The sequence below is a fragment of the Muntiacus reevesi genome, chromosome 2 (assembly GCF_963930625.1).
Source record: "Muntiacus reevesi chromosome 2, mMunRee1.1, whole genome shotgun sequence".
NCBI lineage: Eukaryota > Metazoa > Chordata > Mammalia > Artiodactyla > Cervidae > Muntiacus > Muntiacus reevesi.
The window spans coordinates 282,585,063-282,599,400 of record NC_089250.1 but is presented as its reverse complement, the minus strand read 5'-3'; positions in this window follow the sequence as shown (position 1 = coordinate 282,599,400).

Sequence of the window (14,338 nt, the reverse complement as noted above, 5' to 3'; positions counted from 1 at the left end):
GAGCAGGGTGGGCAGAGTGAGTCTTGGGTCTCACAGGGTCCATGTGAAGAGGGGTTTACTGCTCCCTTGATCCCTCTTGGTTGGTTCCCCTTCTGTGTTGTCTTCACACCAGATCTCGCAAGGACGAGGCAGTCCAGGTGCCCACAGCATCACTCGCCCAGGTGCTGACAAGCCTCCTTATTTATTATGGGAAGGGAGAGAGGATGGCTGGTGTGACGCTCCCCTGGACCAGAAAAGACACCTCCTCGGCTGTGTCTCTTCTACCCCTGGCACCCAGGTGGACAGTGGGTGCAGAGCACCTCCACCTGGGGTCTGGAGAGGCTGTCCTGAATGGACAGGGCTAACTGTCCATTGTGGCCTCATGGGGTATGGGCAAGAGGGGCTCAAACTCCTTTCTAAATATTTCAGACAACCACTGAGTTCCTTTTGGTTTTTGGTTTCAGATCTTTTTGTATGGTCCATATTCAGAGTCTTTATTGAATCTCTTACAATATTGCTTCCGTTTTATGTTTTGATTTTTTGACTGCAAGGCATGTGGGATTGTTACCAAGTCCAAGCTCGCTCTGCATGCCTCACAACAGGCCGATGAACCAGAGGCGAGGTGCTGAGGCAAGGAATATAACTTTACTTGGAAAGCCAGAAGACTGAGAAGATAGCAGGCTAATATCTCCAAGAAACCATCATGTCAGGATCTGGATGCCAGTGTCTTATAGAACACAGAGCTGGGAGGTGAGGAAATACAGTAAAAAGGCCATTAATCTGGCAAATATCTGGAATGGCCAGCCTCGGGAGGAGATGTGTTACTTTCTCCCTGCTATAGCCATCCACAGGTGGACAGGTCCTGGACAGAGGCAGAGGGGCAGGGCTTCCTGAGGCAGGCCATTACATATGGACAGCATCTCTGTAGCAAACAGACCAATAGGAAGTAAAAGTTGAAGTAAAACATTCAACATGGAGTCAGATTTTGTTCTTCCCCTAATAATTCCCCAGGGTCAGCGTCCATTCCACAATCTTATGGCAAAAGGGTGATGAGTGTTCTAATTGCTCCACTAGCTGCATCTTTTGGGGAGTGCCCACCACTGCTGCCAGTGTGCTGAATGTTCAGATTGGTCTTCGGTTGTTCTTTGGAAAGTTTCTACTTCATATGTATAGACATAATACTATAATACAGGTGTTGAGAGTTGTTTTATTCAGTACAAATCTTTTAGGATTCCAAAACCAGGGGGCAGCATCTAAAGTTAAGAAATTTAGCACTTTTCTGTGTGTGGGAAGATGCACCAGCCATCTCACTGAAATCAGCCCCTTTGATACACACCTCACCATCTGGGGCCAGCATCCTGTCTTCTCCTTCCTGAGTTTCCTCAAGGCTCATAGTGGGGAGTGGCTGCAGTCTGATGGCTGCTGGAAAGCAGGTATTCTTTTCTTTCCTGAGTTTCCTCAGGGATCACAGTGGGGAGTGGCTGCAGCCTGATGGCTGCTGGAAAGCAGGTATTCTTTCCTTTCCTGAATTTCCCCAGGGCTCACAGTGGGGAGTGGCTGCAACCTGATGGCTGCTGGAAAGCAGGTATTCTTTTCTTTCCTGAGTTTCCCCAGGGATCACAGTGGGGAGTGGCTTTAGTTTGATTGCTTCTAGACAGTAGGGGGGGGGGAACCTGGGTCCCCATTGAGATGATCTCAGAAGAGAGAGCAAGCACGTCCTGTCACTCCAGACAACCTTCCAATGTTCAGGGCTCAGCATTCAGCCTGCAGGATCCATAGCCATCAGCTCAGCAACCATGCTCTGCATTTAGTTGCTATCTAGCCCTGAAACCTGCACTGCAGGAGGCCCTCTAAATGTGCCGTCCTGTCCAGCAAACTCTTGGTCACACCCTCCAAGCCTGACCCAGGCCCAGCTCTGCTGAGAGGGTCTCACTGGGGACCCAGCTTCCCCCTCTGGCTCTCCCACATTCCACACCTGAGTGGGGAGAAGGCAGGGGCTGGGGGCACAGTGCCTCCAAGCAGGTAGGGCAGACATTCTCCCATCACCCCTTGTGGTCCATCCCTGGGAACACAGTCTACTGTCACTTTTAGCAGCAGAGGACATGTGTCCCCAGATCCGGCCCACTCTCTAGGGGTTGTGAGCTGTGACCACTAACACAGGAAACCCCGTGTGACCTGCTAAGGCTGGAAGACTAGTTCCTGGGATGTGAGCTGAAGTCTGAATGTAGCTTCTCATTGGGATTAGCCTTCTCCAGACATAGCTTCGGGGCAGCAAGAGTGCAATAAGTGGCACCCAGCTGGGGCAGCCACATGGTGCCTCTCGACAGGCCTGTGGAAACTCTGCACCAGAGTGACCAGGAGCCCACATTCACCCAGCATATGGCTTCTGAGAGGTCAGTGACAGACTAAAGCAACCATGAGCCTGTACACCCAGCAGACAGTCTCTGAGAGCTCTGTGACAGGCCAGAGTGACCACAAGCATTCATTCACCCAGCAGATGGCCTCTGAGAGGTCTGTGACAGACCAGAGTGACCACGAGCCTGCACTCACCCAGTGGACAGCCTTTGAGAGGTCTGTGACAGACCAGAGTGACCACGAACCTGCATTCACCCAGCAGATGACTTTTAAGAGGTCTGTGACAGAGCAGAGTGACCACAAGTGTGTTTTCACCCAGCAGACAGTCTCTCAGAGGTCTGTGACAGCTCAGAGTGACCACAAGCATGCACTCACCCAGCGGATGGCATCTGAGAGGTCCGTGATGGGTCATGATGATTACGAGCCTGCATTCACCCAGCGGTGAATTCTTGCCTGGAGAATCCCATGGACAGAAGAGCCTGGTGGGCTACTGTCCATGGGGTCACAAAGAGTCAGACACAACTGAGCGCTTGAACACACACATGAAACAGAAATGGACTCAGGGACAGAGGGGACAGACTGGCGCTCTCCGAGGAGGAGGGGGAGGTGGAGGGATGGAATGGGAGGCTGGGGTCAGCAGATGTAGCTTTTATAGGACCTTACATTATTCTAATGCTGAGCCCAATGAGTATCCAACTCTTGATCCAATGGTTTCATACGGTTGGTATGCATAGTTGCCTTTATAGTAAAAATACGATTTTATGGCCTCCACCTGTGACTACCTAAAGCACATGAAGAGGCCCCTATGCAGGCTTCATAGTTCTGGCTATGCTGCCAGCACTACTAAAATTTGGATGCTATGATATAATATGAGTTACGAATTACAATAATTTGAAACCCACTAACAGACTTCACAGGGTATCCACTCATTCTATTGTCCTTATGAGGCATAATTATAGCCAGCTCCATTTGCTTATGCCAGGCAGACCTGAAGTCACTCACTGCGTACTCTTCTGTCAGCCACACAGCACTTTGCCATCCTCACCCGAACACCTTGGGGTTGTACAGGAGCCACAGCCCTGATAACTGCCCATGGTCTTACATCCTCTGCATTGTTCTCCCTGGCAAATTCTAATTACCAGGTCCATCGAAAAACGATAATCCTAGCCTAAAGCCTACAAATGTTCCTCCTGCTAAAGGCAACCTGATAATTATCAGCAAGTGAAACAAACCTAGCTCTACCCCCAACTATTAACTTGATTGGAGAGCTATCTGTAGCAATATCCTTCTCGTGATCAAACATTGCAATTATTTTAATAGAAATTAATATAGTAATTGTTGCCCTATACTCTTTATATATACTCATTACAACACAGTGAGGCAAATAGACTCACCACCTAAACTGTATCTCTCCATCTTTTACATGAGAAAATGCTCTCATATCTTTACCCATCCTACCTCTTCTACTCCTATCCTTAAACCCAAAAATCATTCTAGGCCCCCTATACTGTATATATAGTTTAGAAAAAAACACTTGGTTGTGAATCTAGTAAGAGGAGACAATACCTTCTTATTTACCACAGAAGTATATAAGAATTGCTGTTTCTATACTCCCATGACTAACAGCATGGCTTTTTCAAACTTTTATCCATTTGTGTTAGGAACCAAATAATTGGTGCAACTCCAAATAAAAGTGATAGATTAAATTTCCTCTTTCACTCTAGCCTCACTATGTATATCATCTATCGTAACAACAAGCTCTAACATTGATAAAAACCACCACATACCCTCTATATGTAAGATTATCTCATATGCCTTCACAATTAGCTTAATTCCAACAATAATATTCATGTATACAGGCCAAGAGATAATTATCTCAACCTGGTACTGAATCAGACTACAAACCCTTAAGCTATCATTCAGTTCTAAATAGATTATTTCTCAATAATGTGTGCTGGTGGCCCTACTTGTCATATGATCAATTAGAGACTTCGCAATACGATCCGTTCACTCAGACTGCAACATTCACTGATTCTTCAAACACTCCTTTTCCTTGTTACAATACGAATTCTTGTTACCACTAATAATCTCTTCCAATTACTTACTGGCTGAGAAGGAGCAGGGATTATGTCCTTCCTGCTCATTGGATGGTGGTGTGGACGGCAGATGCAAACACAGCGGCACTAGAAGCAATTTTGTATAACACCTCAGTCGCTCAGCTGTGTCCGACTCTTTGCGACCCCATGGACTGTAGCCCCCCAGGCCCCTCAGTCCATGGGATTCCTCGGGCAGCCACATTTGAGTGCGTTGCCATTTCCTTCCCCAGGGCCAAAACACCTCAGCGAAGACCAAAGACTGACTGGAAAGAGGAGGCAGACTGCTGGCTTGCACTGCGTGGATGTGGGGATGCAGGGCACGGGGCGTGGATGTGAGAAAGCAGGGTCGGGGGGGTGTGGACCTGTTTTGTATAACCTTGTGCTGCTTCTGCTAAGTTGCTTCAGTCGTGTCTGACTCTGTGCAACCCCATAGACGGCAGCCCACCAGGCTCCTCCGTCCCTGGGATTCTTCGGGCAACACGCTGGAGTGGGTTGCCATTTCCTTCTCCAAGTCATGAAAGTGAAAAGTGAAAGTGAAGTCACTCCGTCGTGTCTGATTCTTCGCGATCCCATGGACCACAGCCTACCAGGCTCCCCCATTCATGGGATTTTCCAGGCAAGAGTCCTAGAGTGGGGTGCCATTGCCTCCTCCAAATCCTATGCTGACACAGGTTTTACTAAAACAACAGCTTGATTCTTACTTAACTTCAGTGCATTACACCTACAACAAGTTATTATCCTCAGTTTAGTTCAGTTGTTCAGTCGTCTCCAACTTTTTGCGACCCCACGAACCTCAGCACGCCAGGCCTCCTTGTCCATCACCAACTCCCGGAGTTTACCCAAACTCATGTCCATTGAGTTGGTGATGCCATCCAACCATCTCATCCTGTGCCGTCCCCTTTTCCTCCTGCCCCTATTCCCTCCCAGCATCAGGGTCTTTTCCAATGAGTCAGCTCTTTGCAGCAGGTGGCCAAAGTATTGGAGTTTCAGCTTCAACATCAGTCCTTCCAATGAACATCAAGGACTGATCTCTTTAATATAGACTGGTTGGATCTCCTTGCAGTCCAAGGGACTCTTCAAGAGTCTTTTCCAACACCATAGTCCAAAAGCATCAATTCTTCGGTGCTCAGCATTTTTTATAGTCCAACTCTCACATCCATACACACTACTGAGAAAGCCATAGCCTTGACTAGACGGAATTCTGTTGGCAAAATGATGTCTCTACTTTTTAATATGCTGTCTTGGTTGCGCATAACTTTCCTTCCAAGGAGCAAGCGTCTCTTAATTTCATGGCTGCAATCACCATCTGCAGTGATTTTGGAGCCCTGTTTCCACTGTTTACCCAACTATTTGCAATGAAGTGATAGGACCAACAAATTTTTTTTCTTGTTTTTCTCTCTTTTCTTTTTTTTTCCTCTTATTTTCTTTTAAAGTCCTCTATTACTCCTCTACTACTCCTTAATTTTCATTTTCATTTCACTATAACCTTGTAAAAAAAAAAAAAAAAAAAGAGAGAGAAGCCCTATTTTTAAACCAAACTTCATATATATTTCTAAAACTTTTTGTTTTTGTTTTTAATTTTGTATTTTTAAGAGTCTACTCTTAAACCTCTACTCTAGATTTTTAATCTTTGTTTTTCAGTATGTGATATCAATTTTGGATAATTAATAATCCAATATTCAGTTCCCATTTTTATTCAGGAGTATGTTGATTACTCTCTCCCACTTTTGACTATCCATATTCTGTCTCAGAACACCTCTGTTTCCTCCTTTCCCCTTCCTTTCCAAATCCAATTCTGTGACTCTTTGTGGGTGTCTGGGCTACGGAGAACACTGTGGGATCAGACAACTGTGTAGACCTGTCTCCTCTTGAGTGCCCCTTTTTCTCCTCCTGCTCATCTCTATCACCCTCCTCCCTCTACTTTTCTTCATGTAACTCTTTGAAATTCTCTGGGTGTCCGTCATGGTGGAGAATCTTTTCTCCAATAAACTAGAAGTTTTATTATCAGTGCTGTATAGTTGGAGAAGATTTGAGAATACTGGAAGAATAAAACTGAAATCCAGAGGCAGGAGACTTAAGCCCAAAACCTGAGAACACCAGAAAACTCCTGACTACACGGAACATTAAGTAACAAGAGACCGTCCAAAAGCCTCCATACCTACACTGAAACCAACCACCACCCAAGAGCCAGTAAGTTTCAGAGCAAGACATACCACGCAAATTCTCCAGCAACGCAGGAACATAGCCCTGAGCGTCAACATACAGGCTGCCCAAAGTCACACCTAGCACACAGACCCATCTCAAAACTCATTACTGGGCACTCCATTGCACTTGAGAGAGAGGAAATCCAGTTCCACGCACCAGAACACCGACACAAGCTTCCCTAACCAGGAAACCTTGACAAGCAAATCGTCCAACCCCACCCACTGAGTGAAACCTCCACAATAAAAAGGAACCACAGACCTCCAGAATACAGAACGCCCCCTCCAGATGCAGCAATCTAAACAAGATGAAAAGGCAGAGAAATACCCAACAGGTAAAGGAGCATGAAAAATGCCCACCAAGTCAAACAAAAGAGGAAGAGATAGGGAATCTACCTGAAAAAGAATCTAGAATAATGATAATAAAAATGATCCAAATCTTGAAAACAAAATGGAGTTACAGATAAATAGCCTGGAGACAAAGATCGAGAAGATGCAAGAAATGATTAATAAAGACCTAGAAGAAATTAAAAAGAGTCAATTAAAAATGAATAATGCAATAAATGAGATCAAAAACACTCTGGAGGGAACCAAAAGTAGAATAATGAAGACAGAAGATATGATAAGTGAGGTAGTAGATAAAATGGTGGAAATAAATGAAGCAGAGAGTAAAAAAGAAAAAAGAATCAAAAGAAATGAAGACAACCTCAGGGACCTCTGGGACAATGTGAAACGCCCCAACATTCAAATCATAGGACTCCCAGAAGAAAAAGACAAAAAGAAAGGCCATGAGAAAATACTCGAGGAGATAATAGCTGAAAACTTCCCTAAAATGGGGAAGGAAATAGGCACCCAAGTCCAAGAAACCCAGAGAGTCCCAAACAGGATAAACCCAAGGCAAAACACCCCAAGAAACCTATGAATCAAATTAACTAAGATCAAACACAAAGAACAAATATTAAAAGCAGTAAGGGAGAAACAACAAATAACACACAAAGGGATTCCCATAAGGATAACAGCTGACCTATCAATAGAAACTCTCCAGGCCAGAAGGGAATGGCAGAACATACTTAAAGTAATGAAAGAGAATAACCTACAACCCAGATTACTGTATCCAGTAAGGGTCTTATTCAGATATGAAGGAGAATTCATAAGCTTTACAGACAAGCAAAAGCTGAGAGAATTCATCACCACCAAACCAGCTCTTCAACAAATGCTAAAGGATCTTCTCTAGACAGGAAACACAGAAAGGTTGTATAAACGTGAACCCAAAACAACAAAGTAAATGGCAACAGTAACATACCAATCAACAATTACCTTAAATGTAAATAGGTTGAATGTCGCAACCAAAAAAAAAAAAAAGACTGAATGGATACAAATGCAAGACCCCTATATATGCTGTCTATAAGAGACCCACCTCAAAACAAGAGACACATACAGACTAAAAGTGAACGACTGGAAAAACTATTTCACACAAACGGAGAACAAAAGAAAGCAGGAGTCGCAATACTCATATCAGACAAATAGACTTTCAAATCAAGGCTGTGAAAAAAGACAAAGAAGGACACTACATAATGGTCAAACTATCAATCCAAGAAGAAGATATAACAATCTTAATTATATATATGCACCCAACATAGGAGCACCACAATATGTAAGGCAAATGCTATCAAGTATGAAATAGGAAATTAATAGCAACACGATAATAGTGGGAGACTTTAAAACCCCATTCACAACAATGGATAGATCAACTAAACAGAAAATCAACAAGGAAACACAAACTTTAAATGACACAATGGACCAGCTAAACCTAATTGATATCTATAGGACATTTCACCCCAAAACAATCAACTTCACCTTTTTATCAAGTGCACACGGAACCTTCTCCAGAATAGATCACATCGTGGGCCATAAATCTACTCTTGGTAAATTCAAAAAATTTGAAATCATTCCAGTCATCTTTTCTGACCACAGTGCAGTGAAATTAGATCTCAATTACAGGGGAAAAAATGGTAAAAATTCAAACATATGGAGGCTAATAACATGCTTCTGAATAACCAGCAAATCATAGAAGAAATCAAAAAGGAAATCAAAATATGCATAGAAATGTATGAAAATGAAAACACAACAACCCAAAACCTACGGGACACTATAAAAGCAGTGTTAAGGGGAAGGTTCATAGCATTACAGGCTTACCTCAAGAAACAAGAAAAAAGTCAAATAAATAACCTAAATCTACACCTAAAGCAACTAGAGAAGGAAGAAATGAAGAACTCCAGCGTTAGTAGGAGGAAAAAATATCTTAAAAATTAGGGCAGAAATCAATGCAAAAGAAACTAAAGAGACCATAGCAAAAATCAACAAAGCTAAAAACTGGTTTTTATTAAAAAAACAAAATTGACAAGACATTAGCAAGACTCATTAAGAAACAAATGGAGAAGAACGAAATTAACAATTAAAAAAAATGAAAATGGAGAGATCACAACAGACAACACTGAAATCCAAAGGATCATAAGAGACTACTACTAGCAGCTCTATGCCAAGAAAATGGACAACTTGGAAGAAATGGACAAATTCTTAGAAAAGTATAACTTTCCAAAACTGAACCAGGAAGAAAGAGAAGATCTTAACAGACCCATTACAAGCAAGGAAATCAAAACTGTAATCAGAAATCTTCCAGCAAACAAAAGCTCAGGACCAGTTGGCTTCAGAGCTGAATTCTACCAAAAATTTAGAGAAGAGCTAACACCTGTCTTACTCAAACTCTTCCACAATATTGCAGAAGAAGGTAAACTTCCAAACTCATTCTATGAGGCCACCTTCACCCTAATTCCAAAACCAGACAGGGATGCCACCAAAAAAGAAAACTACAGGCCAATATCATTGATGAACATAGATGCAAAAATCCTTAACAAAATTCTAGCAAACAGAATCCAACAGCACCCATTTATGATTAAAACTCTCCAGAAAGCAGGAATAGAAGGAACATACCTCAACATAATAAAAGCTATAGACGACAAACCCACAGCAAGCATTACCCTCAATGGTGAAAAATTGAAAGCATTTCCCCTGAAATCAGGAACACGACAAGGTTGCCCACTCTCATCACTACTAGGCAACATAGTCTTGGAAGTTTTGGCCACAGCAGTCAGAGCAGAAAAATAAGTAAAAGGAATCCAGATAGGAAAAGAAGTGGAACTCTCGCTGTTTGCAGATGACATGATCCTCTACATAGAAAACCCTAAAGTCTCTACCAGAAAATTACTAGAGCTAATCAATGAATACAGTAAAGTCACAGGATATAAAATTAACACAGAGAAATTCCTTGAATTCATATACACTAACAATGAGAAAACAGAAAGAGAAATTAAGGAAACAATACCATTCACCATTGCAACAAAAAGAATAAAATACTTAGGAGTATACCTACCTAAAGAAACAAAAGACCTATACATAGAAAACTATGAAACACTGATGAAAGAAATCAAAGAGGACACAAACAGATGGAGAAATATACCCCGTTCATAGATTGGAAGGGTCAATATTGTCAAAATGGCTATACTACCCTAAGCAATCTACAGATTCAATGCAATCCCTATTAAGCTACCAACGGTATTTTTCACAAAACTAGAACAAATAATTTCACAATTTGTGTGGAAATACAAAAAACCTCAAATAGTCAAAGTAATCTTGAGAAAGAAGAATGGAACTGGAGGAATCAACCTGCCTGACTTCAGGCTACACTACAAAGCCACGGTCATCAAGACAGTATGGTACTGGCACAAAGACAGAAATATAGATCAATGGAACAGAATAGAAAGTTCAGAGATAAAGCCAAGAAACTACGGATGCCTTATCTTCGACAAAGGAGGCAAGGATATACAATGGAAAAAATACAACCTCTTTAACAAGTGGTGCTGGTTAAACTGGTCAACCACTTGTAAAAAAAATGAAACTAGAACACTTTCTAACACCATACACAAAAATAAACTCAAAATGGATTAAAGACTTGAATGTAAGACCAGAAACTATAAAACTCCTAGAGGAGAACATAGGCAAAACACTCTCCGACATGAATCACAGCAGGATCCTCTATGAAGCACCTCCCAGAATATTGGAAATAAAAGCAAAAATAAACAAATAGGACCTAAACAAACTTAAAAGTTTTTGCACAACAAAGGAAACTATAAGCAAGATGAAAAGACAGCCCTCAGATTGGGAGAAAATAATAGCAAACGAAGCAACAGACAAAGGATTAACCTCAAAAGTATACAAGCAACTCCTGCAGCTCAATTCCAGAAAAACAAATGACCCAAACAAAAAATGGGCCAAAGAACGAAATATACATTTCTCCAAAAAGACATACAGATGGCTAACAAACACATGAAAAGATGCTCAACATCACTCATTATCAGAGAAATGCAAATCAAAACCACAATGAGGAACCATTACACGCCAGTCAGGACGGCTGCTATTCAAAAGTGTACAAGCAATAAATGCTGGAGAGGGTGTGGAGAAAAGGGAACTCTCTTACACTCTTGGTGGGAATGCAAACTAGTACAGCCACTGTGGAAAACAGTGTGGAGATTTCTTTCAAAACTGGAAATAGAACTGCCATATGACCCAGCAATCCCACTGCTGGGCATACACACTGAGGAATCCAGATCTGAAAGAGACACGTGCACCCCAATGTTCATTGCAGCACTGTTTATAATAGCCAGGACATGGAAGCAACCTAGATGCCCATCAGCAGATGGATGGATAAGGAAGCTGTGGTACATATACACCATGGAATATTACTCAGTCATTAAAAAGAATTCATTTGAATCAGTTCTAATGAGATGGATGAAACTGGAGCCCATTATACAGAGTGAAGTAAGCCAGAAGGATAAAGACCAATACAGTATACTAACGCATATATATGGAATTTAGAAAGATGGTAATGATAACCCTATATGCAAAACAGAAAAAGAGACATGGATGTACAGAACAGACTTTTGGACTCTGTGGGAGATGGCGAGGGTGGGATGTTTCAAGAGAACAGCATTGAAACATGTATATCATCTAGGGTGAAACAGATCACCAGCCCAGGTTACATGCATGAGACAAGTGCTCAGGCCTCTTACACTGGGAAGACCCAGAGGGAGCGGGTAAAGAGGGAGTGGGGAGGGGGGATCGGGATGGGGAATACATGTAAATCCATGGCTGATCTATGTCAATGTATGACAAAACCCACTACAACATTGTAAAGTAATTAGCCTCCAACTAATAAAAATAAATGAAAAAAAAAAAAAAAATCCAATACTCACATCCCTACATGAGCACTGGAAAAAGAATACACTTGACTAGACAGAACTTTGTTGACAAAGTAATGTCTCTGCTTTTTAATATGCTGTCTAGATTGCTCATAACTTTTCTTCCAAGGAGCAAGTGTCTTTTAATTTCATGGCTGCAATCACCATCTGCAGTCATTTTGGAGCCCAGAAAAATAAAGTCAACCTCTGTTTCCCCATCTATTTAACACGAAGTGATGGGACCGGATGACATGATTTTAGTTTTCTGAACGTTAAGCTTTAAGACAATATTTTCACTCTCCTCTTTCACTTTCATCAACAGACTCTGTAATTCTTCTTCTCATTCTGCCATAAGGGTGGTGTCAGCTGCATATCTGAAGTTATTGATATTACTCCCGGCAATCTTGATTCCAGCTTGTGCTTCCTCCAGCCCAGCGTATCTCATGATGTACTCCGCATATAAGCTAAATAAGCAGGGCGATAATATACAGCCTTGACATACCCCTTTTCTATTTGGAACAAGTCTGTTGTTCTATATCCAGTTCTAACTCTTGCTTCCTGACCTGCATATAGGTTTCTCGAGAGACAGATCAGGTGGTCTGGTATTCCCATTTCTTTCAGAATTTTCCACAGTTTCTTGTGACCCACACAAAGGCTTTGGCATAGTCAATAAAACAGAGATAGATCTTTTTCTGGAACTCTCTTGCTTTTTTGATGATCCAGGGGATGTTGGCAATATGATCTTTGGTTCGTCTCCCTTTTCTAAATCCAGTTTCAACATCTGGAATTTCAAGGTTCATGTCTTGCTGAAGCCTGGCTTGGAGAATTTTAAGCATCACGTTACTAGCCTGTGAGATGAGTGCAATTGTGGGGTAGTTTGAGCATTCTCTGGCATTGCCTTTCTTCGGGATTGGAATGAAAACTGACCTTTCCAGGCCTGTGGCCACTGCTGAGTTTTCCAAATTTGCTGGCATATTGAGTGCTGCACTTTCACAGCATCATCTTTTAGGATTTGAAATAGCTCAACTGGAATTCCATCACCTCAACTAGCTTTGTTCATAGTGGTGCTTCATAAGGCCCACTTGATTTCACATTCCAGGATATCTGGCTCTAGGTGAGTGATCACACTATCATGATCATTTGGGTCATGAAGATCTTTTTTGTACAGTTCTTCTGTGCACTCATGTCACCTCTTCTTAATGTCTTCTGCTTCTGTTAGGTCCCTACCATTTCTGTCCTTTATTGAGCCCATCTTTGCATAAAGTGTTCCCTTGGTATCTCTGATTTTCTTGAAGAGATCTCTAGTCCTTCCCATTCTATTGCTTTCCTCCATATCTTTGCACTGATCACTGAGGAAGGCTTTCTTATCTCTCCTTGCTCGTCTTTGGAACTCTGCATTCAAATGGTGATATCTTTCCTTTTCTCCTTTGCTTTTCACTTTCCTCTTTTCACAGGTATTTGTAAGGCCTCCTCAGACAGCCATTTTGATTTTTGTATTTCTTTTTCTTTTCTGTATTTTTGGGGATGGTCTTGATTTCTGTCTCCTCTACAATGCCATGAACCTCCATTCTTAGTTCATCAGGCAGTCTGTCTATCAGATCTAGTCCCTTAAGTCTATTTCTCTCTTCCACTGTATAGTCATAAGGGATTTGATTTAGGTCATACATGAATGATCTAGTGGTTTTCCCTATTTCTTCCCTTTCGCTCTGAATTTGGCAATAAGTAGTTCATGATCTGAGCCATAGTTGGCTCCTGGTCTTGTTTTTGCTGACTGTATAGAGCTTCTCCATCTTTGGCTGCAAGGAATATAATCAACCTGATTTCGGTGTCATCCATCTGTTGATGTCCATGTGTAGAGTCTTCTCTTTTGTTGTTGGAAGAGGGTGTTTGCTATGACCAGTGCATTTTCTTGGCAAAACTCTATTAGCCTTTGTCCTGTTTCATTCTGTACTCCAAGGCCAAATTTGCCTGTTACTCCAGGTGTTTCTTGACTTCCTTCTTTTATATTCCAGTCCCCTTTAATGAAAAGGACACCATTTTGTTGATTTTGAGATTGCATCCAATGACTGCATCTCAGACTCGTTAGTTGACTATGACGGCTCCTCCACTTCTTCTGAGGGATTCCTGCCCACAGTAGTAGATATAATTGCTCATCTGTGTTCAATTCACCCATTCCAGTCCACCTTAGTTTGCTGATTCCTAGAATGTTGATGTTCACTCTTGTCATCTCCTGTTTGACCACTACCAATTTGACCTGATTCATGGACTTAACATACCAGGTTCCTTTGCAATATTGCTCTTTATAGCATCGAACTTTGCTTCTATCACGAGTCCCATCCACAACTGGGTGTTGTTTTTGCTTTGGCTCCATTCCTTCATTCTTTCTGGCAGTATTTCTCCACAAATCTCCAGT